At 36.3% G+C, this 12,500-nt stretch overlaps 1 protein-coding gene across 1 annotated transcript in view; it reads right to left on the bottom strand.

The window, feature by feature from the left end:
* The window catches only part of LOC135197814 (protein hunchback-like), a 37,448-nt gene extending 29,933 nt beyond the window's left edge, over positions 1 to 7,515 (bottom strand). The window contains exon 1 of the mRNA XM_064224948.1: positions 7,177 to 7,515. The gene's annotated coding sequence lies outside the window, so the exon portion shown is untranslated. The remainder of the gene's footprint in view (positions 1 to 7,176) is intronic.
* Positions 7,516 to 12,500: the final 4,985 nt, after the last annotated feature.

Raw genomic sequence — 12,500 nt, 5'->3', positions numbered from 1 at the left:
CGGGGGTGAGAGGGGGTGTTGCCGGTTCCCCTGCTACTGTGGGACAGGGAACGGGATACTTGAGAGAGAGAGAGAGAGAGAGGAAGAGAGATTCCCTTAAAGACGGCTACTTGCCGACTAACTGTTCGTCAACTTTTTCCATTTTGACTTCGCCGCTTTTTTCTTATGACATTGGTAACGGGGTGACCGAAGAAGTGCTTAGCGACAGAAGAGAGAATGTTGTTCAAGACAACTAAATTAGGAGAGAGAGAGAATCAAGTTGCGTCCGTTGCTATAAAGGCTAATGGCACAGAACTGGACTCGTAAATAAGTTAAGCCAAGAATCGAAGTAAATTATTTCTCATTTAGTATACTGTAATTGTGAATGATATACAGTGGATATACGGTGCGTATTCTGCCAGTCTTTTTATGTTCTTTTATTTAGTGAGTTATCTAAGTATTCGTTCCCTTATTTATATTTCCCATTTTAAAGAGTCGGGGCTAAGTTGGACACGTGGATTCCAGGTAGCAACTTTCCATATCATCCACCCTACCCTTAGCCGGGGTATGAAGGCCGGGAACTGTTAGGGGAAAAGGGAGTAGTTTTGGGGGCGGGAAGAAGTTGTGGGGAGTTGGGGGGGGGGGGGGGGGGGGGGGGGGGGCGGGGGGGGGGGGGGGGGGGTGGGGGGGGGGGGGGGGGGGGCTTGCGAGGTGACGGTGTTAGCGCACGGGGCACATAATGGGAAAGACGGAGAGAAAGAAGAAATGTGCGGGCTAGGGATAAGGGGGTCTCCGTCGTCATTTCCGTGAGTGGTTAAGGGACGTAAGCCGTCCTATGTCGCGTCCCAAGGGTTTCTGTCGAGTTTGAGGAGGAGGAGGAGGACGAGGGAGTGGTTAGAGCTCGGTCGGAGGACGGGGGGAGGGGGGTGGGGTTAGCTTGGGATGGAGAGGCCTATGCGTATGTGCTATTGTGTTTCGTCGGATCAAATCGAGATAGTAAAACACATCTGTTCGTAGGGAGATGGAAGCCATTTCCGACAGCCACGCAAGTAACAACTCGTGGATGCCGCGAAGTGAATGACGAAATTGCCGCCACTGCATTCGAATTCCACACGAAAAAGCCTTTTGAAATAAGTCAAACCTTTTGGAAGTATACTACCGTTAGTCAATACCACTTTTTGTAAATGTCTCCGCCCTTTTATATCATGATTATATAAATTTATATATATATATATATATATATATATACATATATATTCCTGACAGGTGTGATATCTGAAAATAGATATTGGTTGTACGTTGAAATTCATAATAATGCCTGTATTTGCTCTTATATTGTTCTCAATACCACTTTTTGTAAACGTCTGCATCCTTTTATATCATGATTATATAAATTTATATATATATATATATATATATATATATATATATATATATACGTGTGTATATATATATGTATATATATATATATATATATATATATATATATATATATATATATATATGGATTTTTTATTTTCATATAATACACGCCTTCTTGTGCGCAATGCTTATTCTTATCAATTCAATAATACGCATGAATATATGCGCCACGTTCAATATATATATATATATATATATATATATATATATATATATATATATATATATATATATATATATATATATAGAACGTGGGGCACATATTTATGCGTATTATAAGTGATTGAATTGATAAGAATAAGCATTGCGCACAAGGAGGCGTGTATTATATGATAATAAAATGTCCACTTAATTACACCGGAAAGCGGTTTGTTTTTACACAGTCAACATGAAACTTTTGAAATGACAAATTTTCCGTGGAAGGACTCATTCAGACAGGTGTGATATCGGAAAATAGATATCGGTTGTACGTGGAATTCATAATAATGCCTGTATTTGCCCTCATAATGTTCTCAATCTCTTGGTTATTGTGTTACAAAAAGGGGAGTTACAAAAGGTCCGATATTGACATATTTTTAAAGATCTTTTTCGATCGATTGTGATGTCAGTTAGTTGCATACGTTTCAGAAGCAACTGAAATGAATCATTCTTTGTTTGACAGATCACTTTCGGGCTAAGTGCGTCAATTTTTGCCATGGCACCCACGGTGGATTTTTACATGTTGATATACCGGTCTGATGTTGTGTTTCTCTTGTAGTCTGTCCCAATAGAAAAAGGTGACAGAGAAATTAAGAAGTCTAGAGAGACTGACGCCATTTTCTTTTTGACGATGAACGCGCACGGACGCCATTTTTTTTGACGGGGGTTCCGGGAAGAATCTTTTATGCCTTTTATGCCCAGAGGTAGCACGTGCCGGTTTGTGCCCGGTGTGCGAATGGAATAATGGGTGAGCCGGCCTCTGGCTTTTAAGAGGCATAAATGTTCCCACGAGGCAGACTGTGTGCGCGGATGCACACGTTATATACTATATGTATATATGTGTGTCCCAGGATGCTTCTGTCATTCACACATCAGAATAATATTACGATAATAGATGAAGAAATGATCAGAAGCATGGTATAGGGACCCTTATGACTAACAATTATTATTCTAGTCACCATCCGTATATTTTTCCTGGAGACAGGCCATATTTTTTTAGGTGTACTGAAGAAAGACATTTCAGGGTCGAAGATATTCCCCAGAACTGTATACTGCCAATGATTCACTCGTTAATTATTGGCGATAATGTTCCCCAAAAGAAAATTGACATTTTGATAATCCACTTTTCTTTTCACTAGAAAACAGGAAAAATCGAGCATGGCAAAGAAAATCAAGTAAAAGGGCGAGGAAAGATTTCACCGATATGGGCAGTGAAATCTGAGTATCCACGAATAATAGGACTCAATATAATATATAAGCATTATGCGAGACAGTACATTTGTGCCGTACGGACTGCTCAAGAAGTAAAAGCTAATGCCAACTAATAGCTGATTTCTAACAGCAACAAAATTTCGATTGTGTTTGTGTCGAGATTGTGAATATCGAGAATTTTAACGTTCATTGCCATTATCGGTAGGAATTACTTAAAAATAAATAGGGGCCGTGTAAATGAGATGTATGCACCAGATGACAATGTCACTTTCGATAACCATTTGTCTTTCTGTAATGCGAACACTCGTTTTGCTTGCAGCCATCCTAATGACATTTCCAGAAACTGTCGAACAAACGTCAGGTGCGCCATCTAGACTTATTTAGATGCTCGTAATATTAAGTCGGTTATCATCCGGCCTTTAGTCTCAGTAACGCTCCTGGCAGTTTAAAGGGAAAAATAATATAGAAACGTTTTAAGGGAAAAAAATATTGAAACGTGCAAGCAGCGCTGAGAAAGCTGATCTTAGTGACAGTGAGTTACAATGAGGCCTTTAAGACAGCGAGGAGCAAGAGGAGGATGACTCATGCAGTCATGATTACGGGCTTGACGAATTGGACCAGCTTATTAATCCTTAGTAAGCTTTCTTCGAACTATGTCGAGGTTCGACTGATTTTTTTTTTTACCCTTCCAATTTCTTCGTCGTTTCTTGCAGTATGGTTAAGCTGCTATGAACTAGTAAATTCCCATATTTACTTTCTTGTGTTCAATCATCGGGTGTCCTACGCTCCCGCCTTTTTGTGTATGTTGCCACACGCCGTGTCTTCATCATAAAGGAGGAAAAGGTATTATTACTATTAAAGATGTATCGTTAGAATTATTGTGGTGATTATGTGAAATTTGTAAAGTTCAAAACCTCTATTAATTTTTATAATAGAAATAAAGGCCACAGTGATCTTCCTCTATAACACAGATGCACGGGCAGATAAATATAAAATAAAATAATGTATGTCAGATAGCAAACTTATTTCGGATTGCTGACGAAACGCCAACACTTGTGCTGCAGTGATTTTTTTTTTTTTTTTTTTTTTTTTTCACTCCACCGGTCAGCGTCCCCTGTGTATGCAGTTGGCTTTTAGCCATCTATCTGTCTTTTTCTAATGGAAGAGTATCGGAGAGTAATTCCATCTTCTTTTTATTCACATAGATACATAAATGTATATATAAGTAAAATTAATAAATTATTATTATATATATATATATATAATTATATATGCTTATATGTAGTGAATATATATATATATATATATATATATATATATATATATATATATATATATATATATATATATATATATATATATAATATCAAATACATATATGCGCGCGCGCACACATATATATTTATATATTAAGAGAGAGAGAGAGAGAGAGAGAGAATATTTCTTTATTCGGACAGTGAGTCGCCATAAAAATGAATGGTAATAGTGAAGTTTAGTATCGCTTATCATATCTCCAATAGATCTATAATATTTCTTGAATATTCCGTAATCGTGCCCGCGGGAAGGTGAATCATCCTTCGATAAGGGAAATTTACTGTATTTTATATTTTCACAGGTATTATTGTTGTCTTTAACCGCGTTGCAAATTTTGATACAGCGGACATAACCTGTAGTTTCATAACAATTAGCGCCTAAAGATCTATTTCTTGCTGAGCAGAGGGTGTCTTCGTCTGTTGATTGTGGCTCAGGTTGGGTTTTGGTAGAAATGTGAAATGCAATTATTGTTATCGCGCGTTTGCATTAAAATAGTAAGTCGTGGAGACAGACTGAGAGATAACAAGGTTGACCACTTGTGACTACATAATGGAATCTGCAGCCGTTCACGGCTGTTTCATCGAGATGAAACCAGCTTGTTTATTTTAAGGCAGCAAGTGGACGTCCGTTTAGTCCAGCTATCCCCAACCGGGGTTCTGTGAACGATCGCCATTGTTTTCGTGAGAATTCATGTTTTATGTCATTATTTTTTATATTTGTATGTTTTTTTTCGTTGAACATTCCTTGAGAAATGGTAGGCCTATAATTTTTTTTATCGTAACATATCATGCGATATTTTTTCCTCAGTTTTATTATTTATATTGCAAATGCTTACACACACACACACACACACACACACACACACACACACACACACACACACACACACATATATATATAATATATATATATATATATATATATATTATTTATTTATTTATTTATTTATTTATTTTATTTATTTCTAACTCGCATCAGGATCTGTTCCTCACGTGATGGCGTGTTGATTATTTCTAATATATATATATAAATAATCACGTGTGTGTGTGTATATATAACCCACCAGATTCTGAAAATGTATTATTTATGAGAAGAACGACTGTGTTATCACCTTCGGAACTCCCAATGTTCTTTCCACGCTCAGGACTAAGATAGAACAAAATTTGTCAAGAGTAATCCCAGTCCATAGTTGGGTGCAATCAGGTATTCAGCGCCCACACCTTAGTATAGATGGATTTAGGTGTATCTGGGTTTTGGGACACATTATAGCTCTTCACTAAAAGCTCCTATGGCCTGCGAAATATATATATACACTATATATATATATATATATATATATATATATATATATATATATTATATATATATATATAATAATGTATATATTTTTGGATTCCTTGGGATGAGAAAAATTGTCCCAGGGGTTCCTCAAAATGACGAAGGCTGGGAACCACTGGTATAGTCAGAACCACGTCATTTTTTACTATAGCCATTTAGTGCCTTTCTGTAACACACGACTGGCACAAGGCCCTCTTGTACAATTTCTCTCTCTCTCTCTCTCTCTCTCTCTCTCTCTCTCTCTCTCTCTCTCTCTCTCTCTCATACACACACACATATTAGCTGTCATTAGTTTCTGTTTAACGTAAGTTTTTTTTCTTTTTCAATTAATCGTTCTGAAACGGTTCAACGAAACTCATTGATGAGTAACTTTTAGCCGTTCGTGGACACAAAGTTTAATCCTTACATATGAAGAATGCAAACAGGAAAATTAAACGTGTCCTTCCACCTGCAACCCATTTATTTGGGATGGTTTACCTGTACATTTTTTATTAATAATCATTACGACAATTTATACATGTGTTGTGCGGTTGTGATACGTGAAGAATAGCGGGATTAAACATCTGGAACTAATTTATAGTTACGTGCTCGTTGCTGAAGTTTTGTTCGCGAGCACCGATAACCATTTTCCTCTTTATTGAAAAAAAGGAATTTACTTCGCAGCTGTGTATTCGTTCATAGTGGAGAACAATATTCTCCACAGATGCGCAATGTATTTAATTCTGCCAGACTAATTTATTTTTTATGTTCTACGTCATATACGTATATACGGACGGCTCTTGTACAAATTACATTAAATTTGTCGGTAATTTTTAGTTGAAGCCAAGTAGATTTACCTGGAGCAGAAATAAATGCAATAATTGTATTTGAATAATTATTTAATACTGTATAACCCCCCGGGAAGGTGTTGTAAGTGTAGCTATGCTGATGTACGACCAGTGCGCTGATCGAATGAATTTTCTGAGAAATAGCTTTTTTAAAATTTTGTTTTACGTCAATATGAAGCGTTTTTTCTTCATTTTTGTGTGGAATGGGCATTTATAAAGTTTTCGAAAATTGCTAGTGAAATAGCGTAGTTTTAACGGCCCTTGTTTTCAAATGTTGAAATTGACCTACATGAATTATGCATTTGTTGTGATAGGCGTAATAAATGCTTATCATCATTCTTTGTATTTACAAAATAGCGTATGATGACATTTGTGTTTGTCGCTTATAATTGGTACCGATTTTATTATAGCTACTATTTTTACAGAAAGCGTGCTGACAATAAGAATATGCAAGTAAATTGGCAGTGTACTTTTTCGTTACTTGAAAACGAGATATCTACGAGTTGGCCTTTTTTGCATTTATGGTTTTATACATTTTGTGAGTTTCTAATGAATTCTGTAAGTAAAATTTAAGCATTTGCATAACGAAGCAGCGCATTGCTAAAACATATTAATTATATTACATATTGAGTCGTTTTAAAAGTAGTAAATGATTTTTGCGGTAAGTGTCACTGGCCGAGGATTACTATCGGGTATTGCAATCTTTTAGATATGATGTGAAATTTATCGTACATTAAAATAATCCCTTTATCTTGAGTTACGTTAATCCGTATTTTGGGTGTTATTAATTTTTAGAAAATTCATCATGCAATTGAAATAGAGCCAGTCTATTGTTTAAATTGAAGGTTCCACACGGTGACTAGTACACAAATCCTTTTGTGCTTACCGTAAAGGAGAAATCGATCTGTTCCTCTTGTGAGTTGTCACTTGGTATTCGCCTCTACAGCCATTCATTCCCGCAGCATATTTGCCCTTCAAAAAAACAATGTCACAACTTGGAGATTCCGCCTCAATCACAAAAGATCACTCGAACGGGCTTTTCTTACGTTCAGCACTTTGAACCAACATGTTAGTCACAAGCCATAGCTGGAGTCCAGTTAAATTCCATCTGGTGGAAAGACACCGAGAAAATCCAGAAGTTGTGGCACCAGTGAGCGAGCGAGCGAGTGAGTGGGCGAACGGAGGAAAAGCGTACGCCCTCACCGAAGGCTGAACGACGACTGACTCTCGGCAGGAGCTGACCGCAACTCAGTGCTGCTGCTGTCCGCCTACCCCGCACGACATAACGTGACCTCTGCTACCACTGCCACCGACGGCCAGATGGCGGAATATTATCGTTTATTCCTCTTGCCTCGCGCTTTTTAATTTCAATTCACGTCGCTCTATTGTAAACATTTCTAACTGGGAGTACGATGTACGTATAAATGTATTGTCTGTCATTGAGAAGCTTTAGAACTAATGGATTCTTATTCGGGTTTCAGTGAAGGGTTTTGATGAAAAACGATGTCTTCAAAGAGATTTATTCTTATTCCTGTTTTTTTCATATATATATATATATAATATTTATTTATATATAATATTATAATATATTATTATATATACGTATATTAATTATTTATATATATATAATATTATATATATAATCTATATATATTATATCTATATAATATCTATCTATAATAATATTATATACATATAAAGTATGTATATATTATATAGATTATATATATATATAATCCCCTTTATAATATACTTATGATAATATACTTATAGATATATAAATTCCCCTTTTTCACAAATGACTGAAATGACTTAAATTCATGTGTGGCGGTAGCATCGCACTGCAGACTGAGTGGTATTCCATTTAGCCGGACTGTTCTTTTATCTGATAAGCCTGTTGGCGATTAATAGCCACTGCGAACGTTTAGTCATCGATAGTTAAAGATTATGAATTTATAAATAAAAATGTTTACTTAAGCGATACCGATAGAGCTCGCCTCTGAGGAGTTTGTTCCTTGTCAGGAATGATCAGCTCCTGATTCCAAAGGGGTCACCTCAAAGATACCTAATATTCGTCTTGTGCTTTGTATATGTTAACATACGCATATGGTATCTATATTCTGTTATGTCACTATACCCTTCACATGTTTTGAGTCTCGCACTACAAAAAGTAGAAAAACGTAAAACTTTGGCAATGTCTTATTTATAGTATATAAAAGTTTGTTTGTCACCGGTTAAAAGTACTTAAATACATGCATAAAAGTCTTTATCGCCATTATTTTTTTACAGGGGAAAAATACTCTAATCGAATGTTGCCATTTTAAAGAAAACAAAATATGTTTAATTCAGTGTCGTCGATTAATTCGAACCCAGCCTTGACTTCTACGTTTGGTTTAAAAAAAAAAACTTGTAAGATTAACCTCAGAAATCCCGAACAGTTTGTCAGAATGCATAGGAAAATGTCTCCGTACAGAAACCCTGTGAGAACTGTTGATTTATCTGCGCGGTTCAGCGAGTCGTTCTTTCCCCTTACTGCATAGCTGTGGAATTCTCTTCCTGCCTTCTATTTTTCGTAACTCAATTCGTGCCGTTCTTTCTCCAAAAATCTATCACTTCCTGCGAGGTTAAGCCCCACCTTCTCTCTCCTTCCTTTTCCTGTTCATGCTTTCGTTTGGCGGGGCTTTTTTTTTTTTTTTTTTTTTTTTTTTTTTTTTTTTTTTTTTTTTTTTTTTTTTTTTTTTTTTTTTTTTTAAATAGAGAAGGGCGCTACGCTACCCGTCTCTGTCTTCATTGCAGATCACTGATAATAAACCAACTTTGTGCCCCTATCTAACCTAGGCCAGTGGTGAGGCAAAACACCCTCGTTAGCCTGTTACTATTTGTCATGACTTCATATCATACCTCTTCCCCGTTGGTCTTTCAGTTTTACGCTAACTGTATAATGCGTGTCCATGGGTTTGGACAAGAACAATAGTCCATATGCCACTCTTCATTTTGTGGGAGGTCAGTATCTCGACCGCATTTGTATTATTCCCAAAATAGGGATAAATAAAGGGTAAAGATGGTGATGATTGTAATTCAGGGAACTGAAGTGAAAGATATTTCCAAAGATCGTCAGTAATGGCGGAAGGGAAATGGGCTGAGGTAATTCTTTGTTTTGAATTGGAATGAAAACAAATTCGTGTTTCCTAGTGTCATCTCTCGACTTTCATGACAGCAATTTTGTACTTTATTGAAATTAATGTAATATTAGAATAAAATTCGTGAATATTTTAACCGGAACCTGCAAAGTATGTGAGTTAAGAAGAAATCTTCCTGTTAACGTGACAACGCTAAACCATCAAGAGGACGCCTTCGTGAATGAACACAAACTACTCATATTTTACAATGGGTTCAACTTACACGATGGGTGAAAAATAGTTCATTTGTATTTCTTTTTTATATTATTTTACTAAGTAGTCCTGAGAAAATTATGTAAAGGAAATAAAAGATGCAAGTTATAGTTACAAGGCCAAGTAAATGAGTAACTGTAAAGTAAGTGTATAAAAAAATTGCAGATGACAAAAATTGCTGATATTTACCAGTTGACAGAAATGTTTGAATAAAAAGAAAAAAATGGTAATAGTAGTTCCCTCAGAGAAAAAAAAAATATAAGGAATATTCGAAAGTACATCGTAAACTGCAAAGGAATCTCCCAGCATCATGGAAGGTTTAGAGAGAGAGAGAGAGAGAGAGAGAGAGAGAGAGAGAGAGAGAGAGAGAGAGAGAGAGAGAGAGAGAAGTGGGTCCGTTATAAAACATCAACTGCATAGTGCCGAAGAATCAATCTGTACTTTGTTCTACCCATTTATTTGTTTTTTAACTTCAGAGAGATATTATAGAAGGTCACTGATGGACTCGATACCTTTGACCCTACAAAGTACTCCAATAGAACCTTCTCCAAACTATCACGGACATTCGCAGCAGAATCTGTATAGTAAGATGCATTGCCTTGTACAAACGAATGTACGTTATAGTTTGGAGAAGGTTCTATTGGAGTACTTTGTAGGGTCAAAGGTATCGAGTTTATCAGTCTCTCTCTCTCTCTCTCTCTCTCTCTCTCTCTCTCTCTCTCTCTCTCTCTCTCTCAAAAAAGTGGATAACTAAAAAAACAAGTACATTGATTCTTCGGCACTGTAAAATGTCATGGGATTAGATTATTTGGTAGTAATTATGCAGGAATTATGTATACTTTATCGTAAAATCAGTGGTAAAGCATTTCCAAGTACTACTTCCAAACGGTTATGAAGAAGTTCATGACAGCAATATATACTGTTTTAGTACCCTGCTTATGAGTGTCATTATGTAGATTATAATTATCACGATATTGATATGGTATTAATGTGTATATATATATATATATATAAATATATATATATATATATATATATATATATATATATATACTATATATATAAATATATATAAATAAATATTAATATATATATGTGTGTGTGTGTGTGTATGTGTGTGTGTGTGTGTGTATTTCACAATACTTTGGTCGGATTCACATCTGCCCCGTCCAGAGTTTGATTATATGACGTTTGAATTTCCCCTGTGTAAAATCAAATGTCATAGGTTCGATTCCTCGCCAGAGAAGATGCCTTTAGTATATGTAGGTATATCCCTTTAGGTATATTGAATTCGATATTTAGGGGATTATTTAAAACTAGTTGTAACTATATATATATATATATATATATATATATATATATATATATATATATATATATATATATATAGAAATAAAAGATACACACATACAGAATTAGGAACTAGAGGGTGAGAATATCTAAATGCAGTTAATGCAAGGGATGCAGTTGTAAGCCACACGCCGCTTCCTCCTCTTCCCCTTTTCCCTCGTTCAACAGAAGTAACACCTTTTTGATCAGCGAAGTTAAGGTTATTTAGATAAAGTTAAGTCTGCGCAATATGTGGATGGGTGAACGCCGCGGAATGACACGCCACTGTCTTATAACGATTCATACCTCCCCCCCTTTTTTTGTGGGGCTTTTTGGGGTTGTGTGTTCTGTTGGGACCATTTGCACAGGACCATGACCTATTGGCCTCTGCGCATTGTACTCAATCCTCTTAATTAAAATCTGGCTGAGGAACGGAATTGTAATAGGCATTTCAAGTGCACCTAAGCGAATAGGACGGATAATTAAGTAGGCTAATTGTGGAAATAAAGATTCATTTGGAGGTATTTCGTGAGGAGTAACCTACGCCTGTATAAAGGTAAGTGTTGCTTTTACCCTGCTGTAATCAGTTCTCATGAATCGGACGGTTTCAACGAGCATGTTTACGGTACTTCCTAGATTCGTTTCCAACGCATTCTTCCGGAAATTATACCGCAATAGTGTTATGGCCCGTAGGGGCGTAATGCCGTCAGTGGACCTCATGCTGTGCACTGTAGGTATTACTCAAGGTTCGGCCCCTAGCTGCAATCACTTAGTACTGTGTAACTCTAATGCTCGTACGACATACGGCATCTATAAAAAAAAAAAAAAGACTCGGGTGTACAGAAAATCGCTGATAAATATATATAGAAAGCTGATGATTAACAATATATGCCACGTAATAGACCACATACAACTATTGCCGAGTTAAGTAGCGTGCCTTCGGCCCCTAGCTGCAATCACTTTGTTCTTTTTACTGTTCCTCTTTTCATATTCTCTTTTTTCATTTTACTTTCCATCCTCTCCTAATACTTGATTCATAGTGCAACTGCTTTGAGATTTTCCTCCTGTTACACCTTTAAATCAAACCTTTTACTGTCAATTTCCATTTCAGCGCAGAATGACCTCATATGTCTGAGTGCTTGGCCCTTGGCCTAAATTATAGAATTTAGGCCAAAGGCCAAGCGCTGGGACCTATGCGCATCTGCACTTTTCGTTAGTAGCAAGACCCTCTAGATTTTTTTTTTTTTTTTTTTTTTTTTTTTTTTTTTTTTTTTTTTTTTTTTTTTTTTTTTTCCCCTCCATATCCGATTACAAGTATTTTCCTGCCGTGCAACACTAGGGCTTCCTCAACCGTAAGCGAAACTCCTGTCATCAGATTTCTTGCCTTCATTCCCATTTCATTTCTTTCGAAATTTCAGCGAATGTGACATTTATAGTTTTCTGTCAAAGAAAACTATTGGGATGGCTATGTGTCTGTCCGTCGACACTT

Source organism: Macrobrachium nipponense, chromosome 21 (genome assembly GCF_015104395.2).
Source record: "Macrobrachium nipponense isolate FS-2020 chromosome 21, ASM1510439v2, whole genome shotgun sequence".
Classification (NCBI taxonomy): domain Eukaryota; kingdom Metazoa; phylum Arthropoda; class Malacostraca; order Decapoda; family Palaemonidae; genus Macrobrachium; species Macrobrachium nipponense.
This window is presented reverse-complemented; position numbering and strand designations above follow the sequence as displayed.